The sequence below is a fragment of the Xenopus laevis genome, chromosome 4L, assembly GCF_017654675.1.
Source record: "Xenopus laevis strain J_2021 chromosome 4L, Xenopus_laevis_v10.1, whole genome shotgun sequence".
Taxonomy (NCBI): Eukaryota; Metazoa; Chordata; class Amphibia; order Anura; family Pipidae; genus Xenopus; species Xenopus laevis.
Genome location: NC_054377.1, coordinates 84,383,327 through 84,400,495, shown reverse-complemented (window position 1 = coordinate 84,400,495; position 17,169 = coordinate 84,383,327). Strand labels below are relative to the sequence as shown.

The window sequence follows — 17,169 nt, the reverse complement described above, 5'->3', positions numbered from 1 at the left end:
CGAAGCAAGCAAACAAACGAAACAATAAAATACATAAACTGCTCAGTTAACAAGAAGAGCGTTTGCTGGGAATTCAGATTAACACTGACGAAATCTCATTACCTTCTGAAAATATAGAAGGGATTTCACAAGAGAAAGGGATGTTGGAAACAGTGAGATTTATGCCCCATGCTGAACGTTGCAGAGAAACAAACTTGCTAAATAGTGAGATGAAAATGCCAACTATGAATGCTGAAGAGAAAATATGCCAACAAATCTGTTGCATGGTTCAAGCAGTTTGAATTCTTCTTGAAAGGTAATGTGAAAAATGAAGAATTAGAGAAAGACTATTCCTATTCTATGCTGTTAACATTGAAGGGCAAAAAAGAAAAATTCCCATTAAGGGAAAACTACACCCACAGAATGAATACTTAAGCAACAGATTGCATATTAAAGAATCTTTCTGGAATATATAGAAGTATTTCCACTTTACATCTTTTACCTTGAGCCACCATTTTGTAATGGTCTGTGTGCCCCTCAGATCACCTGACCAGAAATACTGCAGCTATAACAAGAAATGTGGGAGTAAAAGACAGAACTTTGTCCATTAATTGGGTCAGATAACCTAACATGCATGTGTGCCCTTGGTTTGTTTGTGTGCAAAGTGAATTGTAGGATCCCAGGGGGCGGCTTTTAGTTCTTAAGTATTACACAATACTGCTAAAGAAATATATTTTTTATGAAAGAAACATACATTGCTCTGGGGTATAGTTAACTTATTAGGCAAAAAGAGCTTACTTTGGACACAGAATACTTCATATTTTTACCTAATAGTATATGAAAATGGAAAACAGTCATTTTCTTTGACTTGGCAAACACTTCTCCACAGACATTTGCCCAGTTCTACTGCAGTCTAATATGAAAATAATAGTGCAAGAAACACTTGCCCATAAGTGAGCGCTAAGGATTTCTTTTTGTTTAAAGGGTTTCTTAAACTTTAAGTTTAACTTTTAGCTATGGTGTAGAGAGTTATATTCTGAGACAACTTGCAATAAGCTTTAATTTTTTTTTATTATTATTTGTGGTTTTAGCTTTTTTTTTTGTGGTGTTATTTAGCTTTTTTTATTCAGCAGCTCTCCAGTTTGCAATTTCATCAATCAGATTGCTAGGGTCCAAATTACACTAGCAACCATGCACTGATTTGAATAAGTGATTGGAATATAGAAAGATGAACATTTGCTTTTAGATGGGGGTCAGTGACCCCACATTTAAAAGCTAGAAAATGTCAAAAGAAATGATTTAAAAACTATAAAAAGTGAATAATGAAGACCAATTGAAAAGTTGCTTAGAACTGTCAACTGTATAACAAACTAAAGGTTAACTTAAAGGTGAACCACCCCTTAAATGCAGTGCTTTGTGTTTAGAAAGCGGCATGTGAAAACCTTCTGTTTTAGGAAGGCTGGTGAATATAATGTAACCCTTAAACATTATACAAACTGAATATCCTACTAATAACTACAATTAATTCAAAGATAGTGTAGGGATGTGTAGGATAGCCATCCCCAATATTATTTAGCAGGCAGTTTCCCCGGTGTTATAGGCACCTAATTGGGTCCTAAAATACAGTTGGGAGGGGTAACTGTTTCCTATTCCTGCTTTAAGCTATGCCCCTTGTTGTTTCTCACAGTGACCAGCAGATGGCTTTGTGCTAGAGGATAAAAGCTTCCGAAGCCATGCTTTCAGTGTCCATTTTGTGCTAGTCCTGGTCTGAGCAAGCAGACAGGACTCCTGTGGAACCTAAACTTAAATAGGGTTTAGTCAGTATAGTTTATATCTTTAATAGGTCGCTCTAGGAGTGACAGACAGTTACTGTAGATTATTTAGCTGAGCATCTTGAGGCTCCTACGAGGATTGTAGTGGGATTAAGATCCCGGGTACAAATTGCCCAGAAGTAGGGACTAAGTGTACAGACCTAGGGTAGATAGTATTCCCCTCAGGTTCCACTTAGGGAAAAGGCTGAAAGCTGAGTGTACCTCCTCAAAGCTGCATGTATTGTTCCTTTCTCTGAGGAGAATCATCCTGAACAAAGGTGCTGTGAGTACTGCCTATTCATTGCAATGTTCTCTTTATGTACACTCCACTGAGGATTGTATGCTCAATAAATCTGTTCTATGGTTAAGTTATAAGAGCCACTGGCGCCCAATTATTTGCACCCTGAATACAGTTACAGTTGCACTACACCCTGCTTCCACATCGCAGCGAAGGGTCACTCCCTAAGGTTTTAAGATCTAATCCGGGGCATATGTACTTGGAGTGAAGCTTATAGTAGAGTAAGGTGCACTCAATTTACTATAGCGCTACAATAGATTAACAAAACATTCTGTACAATATAACATACACATGTGGGGTTCTAACCATTTACAGGAAAAATATAAATCTAAAATATTGTATAAAAATATATTCTAAATAGAGTATATTGTCCCTTTAACACTTAATGTATCTGTGTGTCAGCTAGAGGTCAACTGTCATTTCTAGTTCATTATTCCATCATGCTGAGCAGAAACTTGCAGTCATGCTCTTTTATTTCTTATTATAAACATTGTACCCCTTGTCCTTTACACATTGTTCTCTGGTGGTCTGATAAATAACCAGCACAGCAGTCCCATGTCCCTAGTTTGGCTATACAGCTGTTAACCATACAACACACATAGGATGCATCACATTGGTCTTCTCTTCAAAACTTGATCTCAGTGCACTTCAAAATACATTTGTAGTGCAATATTCCCATCTCGGCCCATATGTTCATCGCTTGCAAACCGAGGAAGTGCTTTGTGCAGTCGCTGAGGAATTCCCAATAGTCATGAAATAAGGATTGTTGTTCCACAACATCAAGCACAAATACTATGTGATTGGCATAAAATTAACGTTACCAAAAAAGATTATGAGCTTAGCAAAAATATCCCTTTTTAGAATGTCCGTTAGCTCATGCAGAAAGCCTGAATGTTAAAAGGGGTTCACCAAGTGGCCCCTCACCCACTGCAGTAAATTATGTTGATCTCATATAACAAGAGAATATTCAGTGCATTGAGTTACAGCAGCACTGACAAATCTTTTGTCAGTAATTTTTACACAAGCAGGAGCCAGAAGCATTCTATTACCTATACATGTAAGCATTGCAAGCTGTGCTACTGGAGATTAAACATATACTTAATGCACTTACTTATAAGTAGTGATGGGCGAATTTGCCCCGAAAAATTCACAAATTTACTGCGAAGATTTTAATGGCGAAAAAACGCATTGAAGTCAATGGGCATCAAAATCATTTTAACGCTCGTCAATTTCGACGCCCATAACAAATTTTATCCGCACGCCTATCTTGTCCAAATGCATTAAAGTCAATGGGCGTCTGAATGATTTTGACAAACGACAGTTTTTATATTTGTGACTATTCTGATGTGCGCCCAAATTTTTTTGACAAGGCCACAGTTTTGTGTATTTATTTGCTGGTGGCAAAACACAGAATTTCGCTGTGAATTTGCACCTGGCGAATTTATTCACCCATCACTACTTTTTGCATTGAATGTGCTTGAAAAATGGAAAATGTATTAAATTTGTACCTACATACATAAGGGCCAGTAACATCAAAAAATTTTATTATTTTAAAGTAATAAATATATAATGCAGTGATGCCCTGCACTGGTAAAACTGCTGTGTTTGCTTCAGAAACACTACTATTGTTTATAGTGGGGGCAGCTATTCAAAGAAGAAAAGGATCAAGTTACACCGCAGATAGCCATATAGCCTTTTTTCAATTTCCGCCTTTGCTATTCAACAGCTTGTTTACAACAATAGTAGTGTTTCTGAAACAACCAGATCAGTCTTACCAGTGCAAGGCAACACTACATGATATTTTCATTACTTTAAAACACTTTAATTTTTTGGTGTTAATGTTCCTTTCATATCTTGGAATAAAAACTAAACAAATAATAAATGTAAATGGAAAAAGTGCTTAGACTAGCCCCCTCATCAGTTTTGCATTCACTTATTTTAAAGGTTTACTTATCCTTTAAAGGGTGGTTCACCTTTAAGTTAACTTTGGACCCCAGCAACCTGATTGTCTTGGAAAAATTCCAAATTGTCTTGGAATGTCACTTTAGTGATACTAAAAATGAATTTAAAGTTGAACAACCCCTTTCATACATACTGTAAGTAAAGACTGCCAATAGAGGGAAAACAAAAGCAGTGCATTTAGACAAGGCTCCCAAAGCCTGATTCCTAGTTTCATTTTTCAGCAAAGCTGCAGGGAGCACAATGGGCTCTTCTAACTGATCTAGACAGACAGGGAAAACATACCTGTCAAAAATACAGGTAAATAAACTTTTAATCTGCTGCAGGCTATTTTTGTCCATAGAGCTGGAGGGAACCAATTCTCAAACAAGCAAGCTGTGACATTTTTTGGACTGCATTATAAAAAAAATAACAGTAAAATACAGAAAATACAAGGTGTGGTTTCCGAATCTAAAGCATCAAGAACACTGAGAAGAAAGCAGGTTCATATACAGTCATATGAAAAAGTTTGGGAACCCCTCACAGCCTGCATAATAATTTACTCCACTTTCAACAACAAAAAAAGATTACATTGTTATCTTTTTGAGTGGTGAGTACTGGGGTGTTTTCTGAACAAAGATTTTTAGTTTATAACGGATCCCATACCTGTACTAGGAAGTTTGGCTTGACAACATTTCATTTACATAGCTTAAAAGTTTCACCATTTCAATAAATATTTGAATACAGCATGGTACACTAAGGCATCTGTAGGACTGAGCATATGCTGCTAAATACTATTATCTCAGGCACTCAAACTATTTAGATAAAATCAGTGTGCTTAATATTGCAAAGCTCCAGCACTATACCTTTCCCCGTGGAATAAAAAGATCCTCCCTATTACCTGGATGAGTCTCTTACAAAAAAAAAAACAAAACACTCCATACTGCTTACCAAATAAAGCCCAGAAGATAACCGCAGTAAACTCATATAACATTCAGAACACATAATTTAGTATTTAAAAGCACCTGATATATACAGTTCATGTATGGTAATTCATTCAAGCTTGTTATTGCTGGTAAAGCCCTACTGCATGGAAATTGCCAGGGGGTTCTAAGAACTGTGTGCATCAGCATTATTGCATTTTAATAAATATCCTAGAAAATATATGTGCATCTTTTCAGGCAGCTAGCAGTATACACAAGGCGGGTGATGGGGGTGTTAAGGGACCAAATTTGTGCACTGCAAAAATTTGCATAGAAGCAACATGGATAGTCTTATATTCTGTAATGAATACCTAATAAGCCATCATCTTCTGCTTTATTCAAGTATTCAAGATGCTAACATTATCCAAAGTGTCTGCATGCAGTATATACTCTAACTACAAGGCTGCACATTCCCCTCTCCAAAAAAACTCTCTTGTCCCAAGTTCCTCACACATCAGAAAATATATGGTAACCTGTTCACCCGGCAGCTCACAAAGAAATAGCATTTTACAAGAGTGCCGCTCTGAATCAAGCTGCTGGCAGAACATTAAAGGGTTCGTCGGCTCAATCTGGAGGCACGGTCACAAAATGAATTCATACTCATGATGAGACGAATAATTCTCCTTGGCTGAGGCTACCACCCAAGAAGTAGATGCATTTCATTTTGTGTGCGCCTTGAAACCTTAAGAAAAAAGGAAAGCGAGAATGACTGTGGAAAGGAAAGATCATTCCTGATGAGGTAAGAGCTCCACGGGACTCACATTGCCTCAAAGCTCTGGACCTCCAGGCTGAAGCCAATTAGTATGGATTGTATGCCAGTCAAGCTCTAACAGCAGTATCTGACTTGGCCAATATTGACAGATATCAGTGCATACATAGCACAACATACACCACCCTACATACAGTAAACAGACAATTATTGTGCATCCTAATTCACTACTTGTTCTCAAAAGGTATGATTTATGTAAGCGCTGCAAGCTAAGTTTCACATTTCATCAGTAGCTTTACATGAATCCTAGAGCATTTGTTAAAAAATATTTTTGCTATATAGAGCGAGTGTCCGAGTGTGTTAAATCACAGATATGAAATCTCTTCCCCAAAAAAATGTATCCTAAATGATGCCTTTACTTCCAAGCACCAGGTGACAGTGCTCGCTATGAGATGAATCCATTCCTATTAAAATGAGTGTTGAAAAGGTTATGGATGTATTTTTTGTAAGGTTGCACAGTAAGCTAGAGATTCAGAAAAAGAAGGGAGGGAACCAACACACTAAATGTAAAAGCAAACCTTATTATTCCGACAGCTCCAGTGCACCGAAAATAGAATATTAGATCTAAAATTTTAGACTGATCTGTTCAGCATTCAACTTGTGTTAAGTTTGCTTTGTAAAGATGTGCCAGTCTGCATCCCACAGTATGAGTGAAATGCTGCTGCCACTTTCATAAAATCCAATCAGTTTGGTTTCAGCTCACTTAGCATTTTAACCTGTTTTCAGTTTCTATAATGAGCCTTGATACCAAGAGAAAATAATGTGAAAAGGCCCCTGTCCGTACATCCCTCATGGGATGTTCCCTGCTACAAAGAGAAGGAGAACAACCGGTCAAATGATGGATTTATTTGCTTGTATATGCTCTAATCTAATGAGAGCATAACCCCAATTATCCAAACAAAGGCAAGCAAAATAACAGTACTCTGACTTTTAAAATCAGTTTACAAATTAAAGGAGACTGACATCAAGCAGAAAAGATGACTGTCTTCTTAAATCATCTGGGAGCACCCACCAGTCTCACAAATAGATTAAACAAAGACCTAAAATGCTTTCACCATTTCCTTTTATATAGGAAACATATGGGATTCCACTTCACACCGATACACCAGCAGCAATGACTGAACACTTGTTCAGTCTTTCCAGCCCCCATCCCGCACATTACAAAGTTAGAGATTTGTAAAACCACTGTCCTAACATGTGGATGTTATGTGTAACTACGCTGTACACATGATAGTTACAACTGGATGAGGCAGTGACAGTGTCCTTCTTCAACTCGAAGCAAAATAACATTAATAGAAGCCATAAAAGGACATTTGGATCTATAGAAGAAATATATTTCATGAATACTTAATATTGAAATCTAATATGGGGCTACATATGTTGTCAGTTTACTAGGAGCCTCCAAGTCATGTGACTTGTGCTCTGATAAACTTCAGTCACTTTTTACTGCTGCACTGCAAGTTTAGTGATATTACCCCTACCTCCTCCCACCAGCAGAACAATGGGAAGGTAACCAGATAACCGCTCCTTGATACATACGAGTATAGCACTCAATTAAAAATCCAAATCCCACTGCAACTTCTCCAGTGTTCCCCCAGAAACAATAGCTTAAAGAGATATTGATACCAGAAAATAACTTTTTTATATCCATCATAAGATTACCTTTGAATGCTTTTTATAATTTTGCCATAAAAGTATTTGCCTGATGCTTTTATATGACCTTTCTTACCCCCATGTTCCTGTATGGGGGGGGGGGCTGCCAGCAGTAGTAGTCTGTTAGCATTAAGATGGCCATAGACGTGCAGATATCTGAAGGTGCCATCTCCCGATCTGCCACTAACCATTCAGATTAAATAAAGTAGTAAAAGAACAGATCATAGGATGTTCTGCCCCTGACAGCAATCATACGAAAGTTATGTCTGACAAAAGCTCTCCCACTGATATCTCAGATTGGCAATACATGCAGAGATATCGGTAGCCAACAGAAATTTTCTAACTTGTTCAATCGTCTGAACGAACAAAAGCCATAGCAGTGAAAAATGTCAGGACACCACACACAGCCCGAAAATTATACGAAACGGAGATTCGTACGATCAAATCTTTGCGTCTATGGCCAGCTTAAAAAACTTTAACTGATAGACTGAATGGGACAATCTGGTTGGCAAAACAGTCAGGTTTAGGAGCTTCAAGTAACAATTACTTACAAAAGCAAAAAATGATCAACGTGACCTATATCTAACTTAATGTAGATTCATATTTTGGAAAGAAAATTTTTAGTGTCAGTATCACTTTAACTGCAAGCAGTTCAATCACAAAGTGCTGGCTCTTTCTGAAAAGCACAGGATCAAATAAAATGACCCGAGATGGCTGATTACACCCCAATAATACAACTAGAAAAATATACTTCTCAGTTCAGGAATGACATTTTAACAAGGTACATTGAATCATTTGTAAACAGTGTAATTTAAAAAACCTTGGCAGATCCCTTTAAATATTAAATAAACCGAGCAAAATTGTTATGTCTCCAATAAGAATTAGATCTTACTTGGGATCAAATACAAGGTACTTTTTACTATTACTGAGAAAAAGGAAATCGCTTTTAAAATTTGTAATTATTTGATTAAAATGGAGCCTATGGGAGATGGCCTTCCTGCCTAGCATAAAAGGGTATAATTTCACAATTCAGTAATACATTATTTTCTCTAACCTGACAAAAAAATGATATAGGATATTCTCTGTTGATATTTTTAGCTGCCTGAAGGAAGGTATTTTTTTTGCCATTCTTTACGCCTAAAGTGCTAGAGACACTTAATACATTGTACATTATGAAGCGTTAGTATTGCAGGATTCTCTTTAAAATAAGACCAAGGTAAAATAAGAAGAAGGTAATTATTTATCTTGCTCATATTACATGTGGCAAGTTATAAGATTTAGAACATTATATTCTGTGAACTTTGTTGAAACAGAAACCTTGGGAGGAGAACTTCTTCCTCCAATCTGTTAAAACTTTTGTGCTATCGAGTTCTGAAACATTTTATCACATAATGGGGGTATAATATAACAACACATCAAGAACCCTCTTTAGTTTGCTTTTCATTACAAACATTTAAACTGACAGATTTCATTTGGAGAGATCCCTTCAGATTTCTAATCTCCTGGGAAGTGAAGTCCCTGGGATCAGATGGCTTCACTCTTACTGTGCCTTCCTCCTCACTAACCACATGCTAAATAATTGATGAGGAGAAATTGCTGATCTCCATTTACCTCAGACTGGTGGGAGAGAGACACTTAAACTAATTACCAGAGAGAATTTAAAAAGGAGGAGAGTGTATGTCAAGTCAGCAGCATTAACAGACTGTGCCAAAGTTACTGAACTCCTTCACGGAAATTCCTTTATTGGATTGGCATCAAAAATTCAGTAACAGATAAATGTATTAATTTGTTTCACAAAGGGCAAACAAAAAAGGCACAGTGTTCTCAGTTGTTCTTTAAACGCTTTTGTGAACTTAGGATAAGGCAGATCATGTTCCTAAATGTATGTGGAGTATATGATATATAATAATATGATAATGTGTACATTTTAGGGCTGAGGAGCACCGGTACAAGCACAGTCAGGTATTTTTTTTTAGGCTATAAAGAATGTAACAAGCGTATGGAAGCAAATGGCACTTTTAATTTCCTTCAAGCAAAAGACAGCAGTGTAGATGGACAATCCACTCCATTAATGATGGCCTGAATCATTCTGTAAAAAACTTTACAATTTCCAAGTATTTTGCTCTCACATGCTAGCTGCTAAATGGGCTCACTGGCATGCATCACACACATTTATTGTACACGATCCTTACAGGCACTGCCATCTCCCAAGCAACATCACACTCCCAAGTGCTCTGACATCAAGACCTAATTATTTGTTTTTTTCCCTCTACCCTCACTCACAGTCTTTCTTCTTCTCCATTATTTGCCACAATAAAAGCAATTTCATGGAGTTTGTCTTGGAAACTAGGAAAACTGGCGACTGGGAAATGCAATGCCCGAAGAGAACAGTGGCAACAGGTCAGCCAAGTAATTGTGTTCTGCTCATTGCACGAACAATATACCTATGCGTCAGCAATATCCCAGTTGCTCATTCACATTAATGTAAATTGTAAAAGCCGTCATTGATAAATACATGGCTGATGAAATGCTATATCTATCAAAACTACTCTCAACTGGAAAATTATATTTCCGTGTTAGCAGTAATATTTTCTATTATGATCATAGCAGACAACTGGGACAGACATAGGCCTATTTAGCTACAATGTTTTATACACATACATGCTGTGAGAGATACTGGTTTATTTAATAGTAAAAGCACATCACTTTCCTGGTAGATGAACATACCATTTCTATATGATAACCCTGGATCCAATGGCTCTATGCAGATGTGCCACATTGGTTTCTAGCCTGCTACAACTTTGTTTACTTGCACTTTCCATTTGTATCATCAATGCCTTCATTTCCTGCAATAATATACCTGTCATAAATAATTAAACAATGTGTTTGCTACTGTGTCTGAAAGCCTCATATATCAGTGTTGGGATTTGCTGTGAAAGGACTACAACTGCCAGCATTTGGCTTCTTAAAGGAGAACTAAATCCTAAAAATAAATAAGGCTAACAATGCCATATTTTATATACTGCACTTATTGCACCAGAGTTAAGTTTCAGCTTCTCAATAGCAGCAATTACCTGCAACTTCAAACTTGTCACAGGGGGTCACCATATTGAAAAGTGGCTGCGACAATCACAAACTAAGTGGGCTCTGAGCAGCTGTTGAGAAGCTAAGCTTAGGGCTCATCACAAATTATCAAGCAGAAAATGAGGTTGGCATGTAATACAAACTGATGCTACAGGGCTGATTATTAAATTATGATGCTAGTTGCACTGGTTTCTGTGCTTCCATGTAGTAATTATCTGTGTTAATTACTAATCAGCGATATATTGTGTCATTTATATTGTACGTGTACTGTATATTGCAAGTCAGTCCTTAAATCAGTGAGTGACAGCCGCACAGAGTATGTGTAGTGAATCGGCAAAAAAGAAGATGGGGAGCTACTGGGGCATCTTCAGAGGCACAGATCTTTACTGCTAAAGGGTCGTGGTTACCTTGGGCTGGTACTGAAGCCCAAAACATAATGTACAACATTTCTGGTCTACTTCTTTAGTTAAGCTTTACGTCTACTTTAATTCTACAAAAAAATAAAAAAGAGGGTGCATACTTTGTAACCTCCTCATACCAGATTTCCAATAACTTTTGTCATCAATGCATATTGGGTATTTTAGTGCTGTAGCTGAAAGACTACAGTTCTTATATTCCTTCAATAAATGTTTATACTCCATCTTTACTTACAGCCTGTATGTTGTGCGAGAGTTCATTCCGACAGAACATGTTCATCTTATATAATAAAACATGTACTTAAATAGCACAGCAACAACAGGGATTTCCAGAATTCCTTACCCTGGAATTCACCCTGGACATGTACTTACCATGTGACAAGAGACCTTTTAATTACGGTACCAGAAAAACTGCCTAGAGCTTCATTAGGGCTGTAGCAACGCGTATATTGTAAAGAAAGATTCCAATTTGGCTCCTCAAGCTTACAGCCCTCCAGCTGTTTCAACTCCAACATGCATCATTCCCAACTAGACAATAGGTTTCACATTGATGCTGTGCCGGACTGGGTCTCTTAGAGCCCACCAGAAATCCTGACCCTGTGGTCCCACAGTAATTACATACAGATTATGCCAAATGGAATAGGACTTTTGGAAAACTCCCGGTGGAATTTGCGACCGGCTGATGGCTCTCCTAGGCTGGAGTACACTAGGGGCTGGACCCACCAGTTCATTTACCAGTAGGACAGTGTCATTGTGTGTAAGGCAGTTGCATCATCATTATCACATGTAGGGGTCCATTAATGACACCACTGTGACAGATCTCAGAGAAAAAAATGAATATAAACACATGCAAATGTATGCCTAATCATTTATATTCTAGTCTGAATATTTTATTAAAAAAACACATTAAAATGCAAAATTATTATTGTGTTGCTTTGCACTGAACGTATAATAGAAGCAAAAGCTAAATATTTGTCACATTCATTTGTATTCAAATGTTATATTAATCTTCAGGCACATATGCAAACTGTTGGGCACACATTTCCACTGGTCTGTATCATAACTTTAGTATTAAAACTGCATATCCTAAGTAATTTATTTTCTTCAATAAAACACAATAAATGTACCTTCCTGTTGTTCCTTAGAAAAATTGTATTTTTGCATCCTTGGGAACCACCAGAAACTACAGCAGCTCTCTCATAGGACAGCTACATGTGTATGACACTACATACCTGTATGTTCAATGTCTCTCACTCCAACAGAAATCTAGAATGCTGTAAGACATATATGGGAAACCAGGAACCAAAGGGGCTAACATTACTTAAGATTTACCAGCTAAAAGAATCTCCATAACTAACTAATTAGCTCAGCCAAAATTAGCAATGTGAGATTACTTGCAAAATTGCTGAACTGAAAATGTTCGTTTTGGGAGATCTAAAGAATCTAGGATGTGGCATCCTTGCAACACAATCTTGACAAACTGGCAATCTGGGCAGCTAAGTGGCAAATGAGATTCAATGTTGATAAATGTAGTCATGCACCTGGGATGTAAGAATATCCAAGCCACTTATACCCTTAATGGGACTGCACTAGGCAAATCCATTATGGAAAAGGACCTTGGAGTCCTTGTAGATGATAAACTTGGCTGTAGCAAGCAATGCCAGTCAGCAGCTTCAAGGGCAAATAAGGTCTTGAGCTGTATTAAAAGGGGCATAGAGTCACGGGAGGAGGGGGTCATTCATTCACTGTATAGAGCACTTGTAAGGCCCCATCTAGAATATGCCGTACAGTTTTGGTCTCCATCACTCAAACAGGACATTATTGTATTAGAGAGGGTACAGAGAAGGGCAACTAAACTGGTAAAAGGTATGGAAAATCTTAGCTATGAGGAAAGACTGGCCAAATTGGGGATGCTCACGCTGGAGAAGAGGCGCTTAAGGGGAGATATGATAACTATGTATAAATATATAAGGGGATCGTATAATAATCTCTCTAATGCTTTATTTACCAGCAGGTAAACACAAGGTCACCCATTCCGATTAGAAGAAAAGAGTTTCCGCCTAAATATTCGGAAAGGGTTTTTTACAGTGAGAGCTGTGAAGATGTGGAATTCTCTCCCTGAATCAGTTGTACAGACTGATACATTAGATAGCTTTAAGAAGGGGTTGGATTGCTTTTTAGCAAGTGAGGGAAATACAGGGTTATGGAAGATAGCTCATAGTACAAGTTAATCCAGGGACTAGTCCGATTTTGGAGTCAGGAAGGAATTTTTCCCCATCTGAGGCAAATTGGAGAGGCTTCAAATGGGTTTTTTGCCTTCCTCTGGATCAACTAGCAGTTAGGCAGATAAAAAAACAAAAAACAAAACTAAAAGGTTGAACTTGATGGACGTGTGTCTTTTTTCAACCTTACTTACTATGTTACTATGTTACTCTCACTGACCCATAAAATGATTATATTGTTTAGTTTGAATAAACAGTTCTGATGTGAGTTAACTCTCTTTATGGGGAAACTGTCACAGAGATCGTTTTAAAGGGGAAGGAAACCTAGTCGGCGCAAACCCCCCACCCGTTTGTTGCCCACCCTCCCTCCTCCCGCCTGGCCTACCCGTCCCGCTGGGCAAATGCCCCTAACTTGTTACTTACCCTTCTGCGCAGGTCCAGTCCAGGGAGTTCACAGACGACATCTTCTTCCACGCGATCTTCTTCCTGCTTTGAACGGCGCATGCGCAGTAGGATCATTTCGCCGGTACGATCTACTGTGCATGCGCGTGACTATTGGCGCATGCGCAGTAGATCCGTACCGGCGAAATGATCCTACTGCGCATGCGCCAAAACGCCGTTCACATTAGGAAGAAGATCGCGTGGAAGAAGATGTCGTCGGTTAACTGATTTATTTTGAAAAATGACAGTATCCCTTTAACTTAAAAGTGAACCACCCCTTTAAAGGAAAACTATACCCCTCAAACAATGTAGGTCTCAAAAATATTTTGAATAAAACAGCTCATGTGTAAAACCTTGCTTCATGTAAAGCAACATAATACATATTTACACACAGTAAACAATTGTAATTTATCCTGCATTCGAATATTGTATTGATACACTAAATAAACTTGACTTGAACAAAAAAAAAACCAATTGTAATTAATAGTACAGTGACTTCCAAGAACAGTTTCTCCAGATGCTAACGTCAGAGAGTACAGGCACCACAATACAGTAAAGATCGTTAGAGGCAGTGGGAATATAAACCCTAAATACATTACAGTCAAAGTCAATGTGTCGTCACCCTTCCAAAAAGCAGTTTACATAAAGGCTGGAGAAGATTTCAGTACTGCATAGATCAAAATGAACTCTGAAATCACCTAATTAGCTAAAAAAATGCTCCACCTAGAGGTAGATATGGAAAAGGGACCCGAGCAGGAAAAATAGGAGACAAGAGTCATAATTGACTGGGAGATAAATACACATTGTAATATAGTGTTAAAATCATCATACAATTCATGACTGAATACCTTTAAGACTGTTTGTTTTTTTTCCTTTCTGTTCTAACTTCAGCACACATTTTACCCTACAACATCTTAATCAGTTTTAATGATCAATAATTGTGCTTAACTGTCTCCTGATGCTGAACTCGTTGGTAGTCTTTCATTATATCCCATCAGTGCCTGCATCTGACACCCAGGTGCATTTGCCACCTGCATGTTTATTAGCGTTCGTTGTTAGCAAACCTTTCACCGGGGAATAAAAAGAAGGACAACTGCCTTTAATTGGTATCATATAAAACATTTAAACTGCAACACAAATGTTTACAGCATGCTTCATGAAAAGAAAAATGTGCTGCCTGAGCTGCCTTTGTCTGAATTTAGCCATCACATTAGGGAGCTAATCAAACAGAAATCCAGCAAGGGCTGGTAAAATGTCAGACCAGTCATTAAAATTCTGTATATTTTAATTCCACCATCTTACCAACCAGCAAGCAACATAGCAAGGCTTAGGAAATGTTAGGTCAAACCTTGCACTAGTGTCATTTAACAACCATTTAAACATCCGCACAAAAACAATCCTTTAGATGTTTATAAAGAATATATCAGCGTCAGCACAATATTTCAGTAAATATAATGCAATTGTTTCCAATGATTACAATAACATTTAGGATTAAAAAAAAAACAAAAACCAATTGCCACTGATGTTCGATGCTGTACACAACTCTGCTCCACCTACAGTTTTTTTTATCCAATACCCAACACCACTTTCATCTCTTCTTCACAAAAACTATTTTCATCAAACAGAATTTATAAAGCAGCTAGATTTCACTGTTAAATTTGATCTCGGTTAAAGGAAAACTATACCCCCAAAAGCAACAGATAGTTTATATCATATTAAGCGGAATATTAAAGAATCTTACCAAACTGGAATATATATTTCAGTAAATATTGCCCTTTAACATCACTTGCCTTGAACCACCATTTTGTGATGGTCTGTGTGCTGCCTCAGAGATCACCTGACCAGAAATACTGCAGCTCTAACTGTAACAGGAAGAAGTGTTGAAGCAAAAGACACAACTCTGTCAGCCTCTGTGACCTAAGAAGCATAGTTTGTTTGGTTTGTTTGTGTGCACAGTGAATCGTACGATCCCATGGGACAGCCCTTATTATTTAAAAATGGCAATTTTCTATTTATGATTACCCAATGGCACATACTATTAGAAAAGTACAATATTATGAAAATGGTTTGTTAACATGAAGCAGGGTTTTACACATGATCTGTTTTATGCAATATCTTTTTATAGAGACCTACATTGTTTGGGGGGTATAGTTTTCATTTAAGTAAAGATCACAGATAAAAGTTGAAGTCTCCTAAAAATGTGAAAATGGTACACAACATTTATGCAACTTTCCTACATACAAGACCAAAGTAAAAACATAAAAGCAACTACTTGGAGTACCGTTTGATTAACAGAGAATAGTCTCTTGACAATTTGAAAAATATGTCCCATCCTGCAACAATTTCCACAGCATGCCTATACAAGTTTCAAAAAAAGGACATAGGGGCACGACACTGGAGGTAATGGATCCATAAAGATTTACAGCTCTAATTAATTTGAGCAAGTACAGACACGGGTAGGCAAATAACTAAATAATTATATGTATACTATGCCGTTTAAACTGGACCAGCATGCAGAAGATTTCATATTTTAAGACATTTTCTTGTTGGGTTTATATCTTTTCAGATATCCCTTCTTACATTCTTTGCTAAGCCACTTTATCAGAACCACTTCAAGGCACTTGTGGGCCCAAGGCAATGGATCACATCAGTGGGTCCTCCAAATCACCCCAAAAATGTTGTTTCAGTACTACCTTTCACTAAAGGTACCACATTTATTTAATGAAAATCCAACAAAAAAGTTATGGTTATTTTATAAAGCTCTTCCAACATGCATTTTGTGGGGGTGGTCAAAGCAAAAAGTATACAGCAGAACAAAATCTGATAGTGACCCCGCTTTCCTGGTGGACCATGGGCAAATGCCACCTTTTCCCATTTATTAAACACTCCTATAAGAGCTAAAATACAAATGTAAATGCTGATTTGGACTATTTGGCAAAAGCAGAAGAGTACACATGTAAGTGAAAACATCAAGAATCAGACTAATAAAATCTAGTAAAAGGTATGGAAAATCTTAGCTATAAGGAAAGATTGGCCAAATTGGGGTTGTTCAGGCTGGAGAAGATGTGCTTAAAGGGGGATATGATAACTATGTATAAATATATAAGGGGATCATATAATTATCTCTTTAATGCTTTATTTACCAGTAGGTCTTTTCCGCTGATGTAATGTCAACCATTCCAATTAGAAAAAAGGAGATTCCACCTAAATATTTGGAAGGGTTTTTTTTTACAGTCAGAGCTGTGAAGATGTGGAATTCTCTCCCTTAATCAGTCGTAGGAGCTGATACATTAGATAGCTTTAAGAAGGAGTTGGATGGTTTTTTAGCATGTGAGGGAATACAGGGTTATGGAAGATAGCTCATAGCATAAGTCGATCCAGGGACTGGTCCGATTGCCATTTTGGAGTCAGGATGAAATCAACTAGCAGTTAGGCTGGTTCAGGGTAGAACTACACGGGAGATTTTCGGGGCGCGACCATCAGTTCGAACGTGACGCGAGAAAGCGCAGGTGGCACGTCGGATGCATCAAATCTAATGTAAATAATACAAATATTGCATGTACAAGTTGATTGCA

The 17,169-nt window shown here is 37.6% G+C and overlaps 1 protein-coding gene across 21 annotated transcripts in view; it reads right to left on the bottom strand.

Moving 5' to 3' along the window:
* The window catches only part of ptprf.L (protein tyrosine phosphatase receptor type F L homeolog), a 634,602-nt gene that overhangs the window by 132,581 nt on the left and 484,852 nt on the right, over window positions 1-17,169 (bottom strand).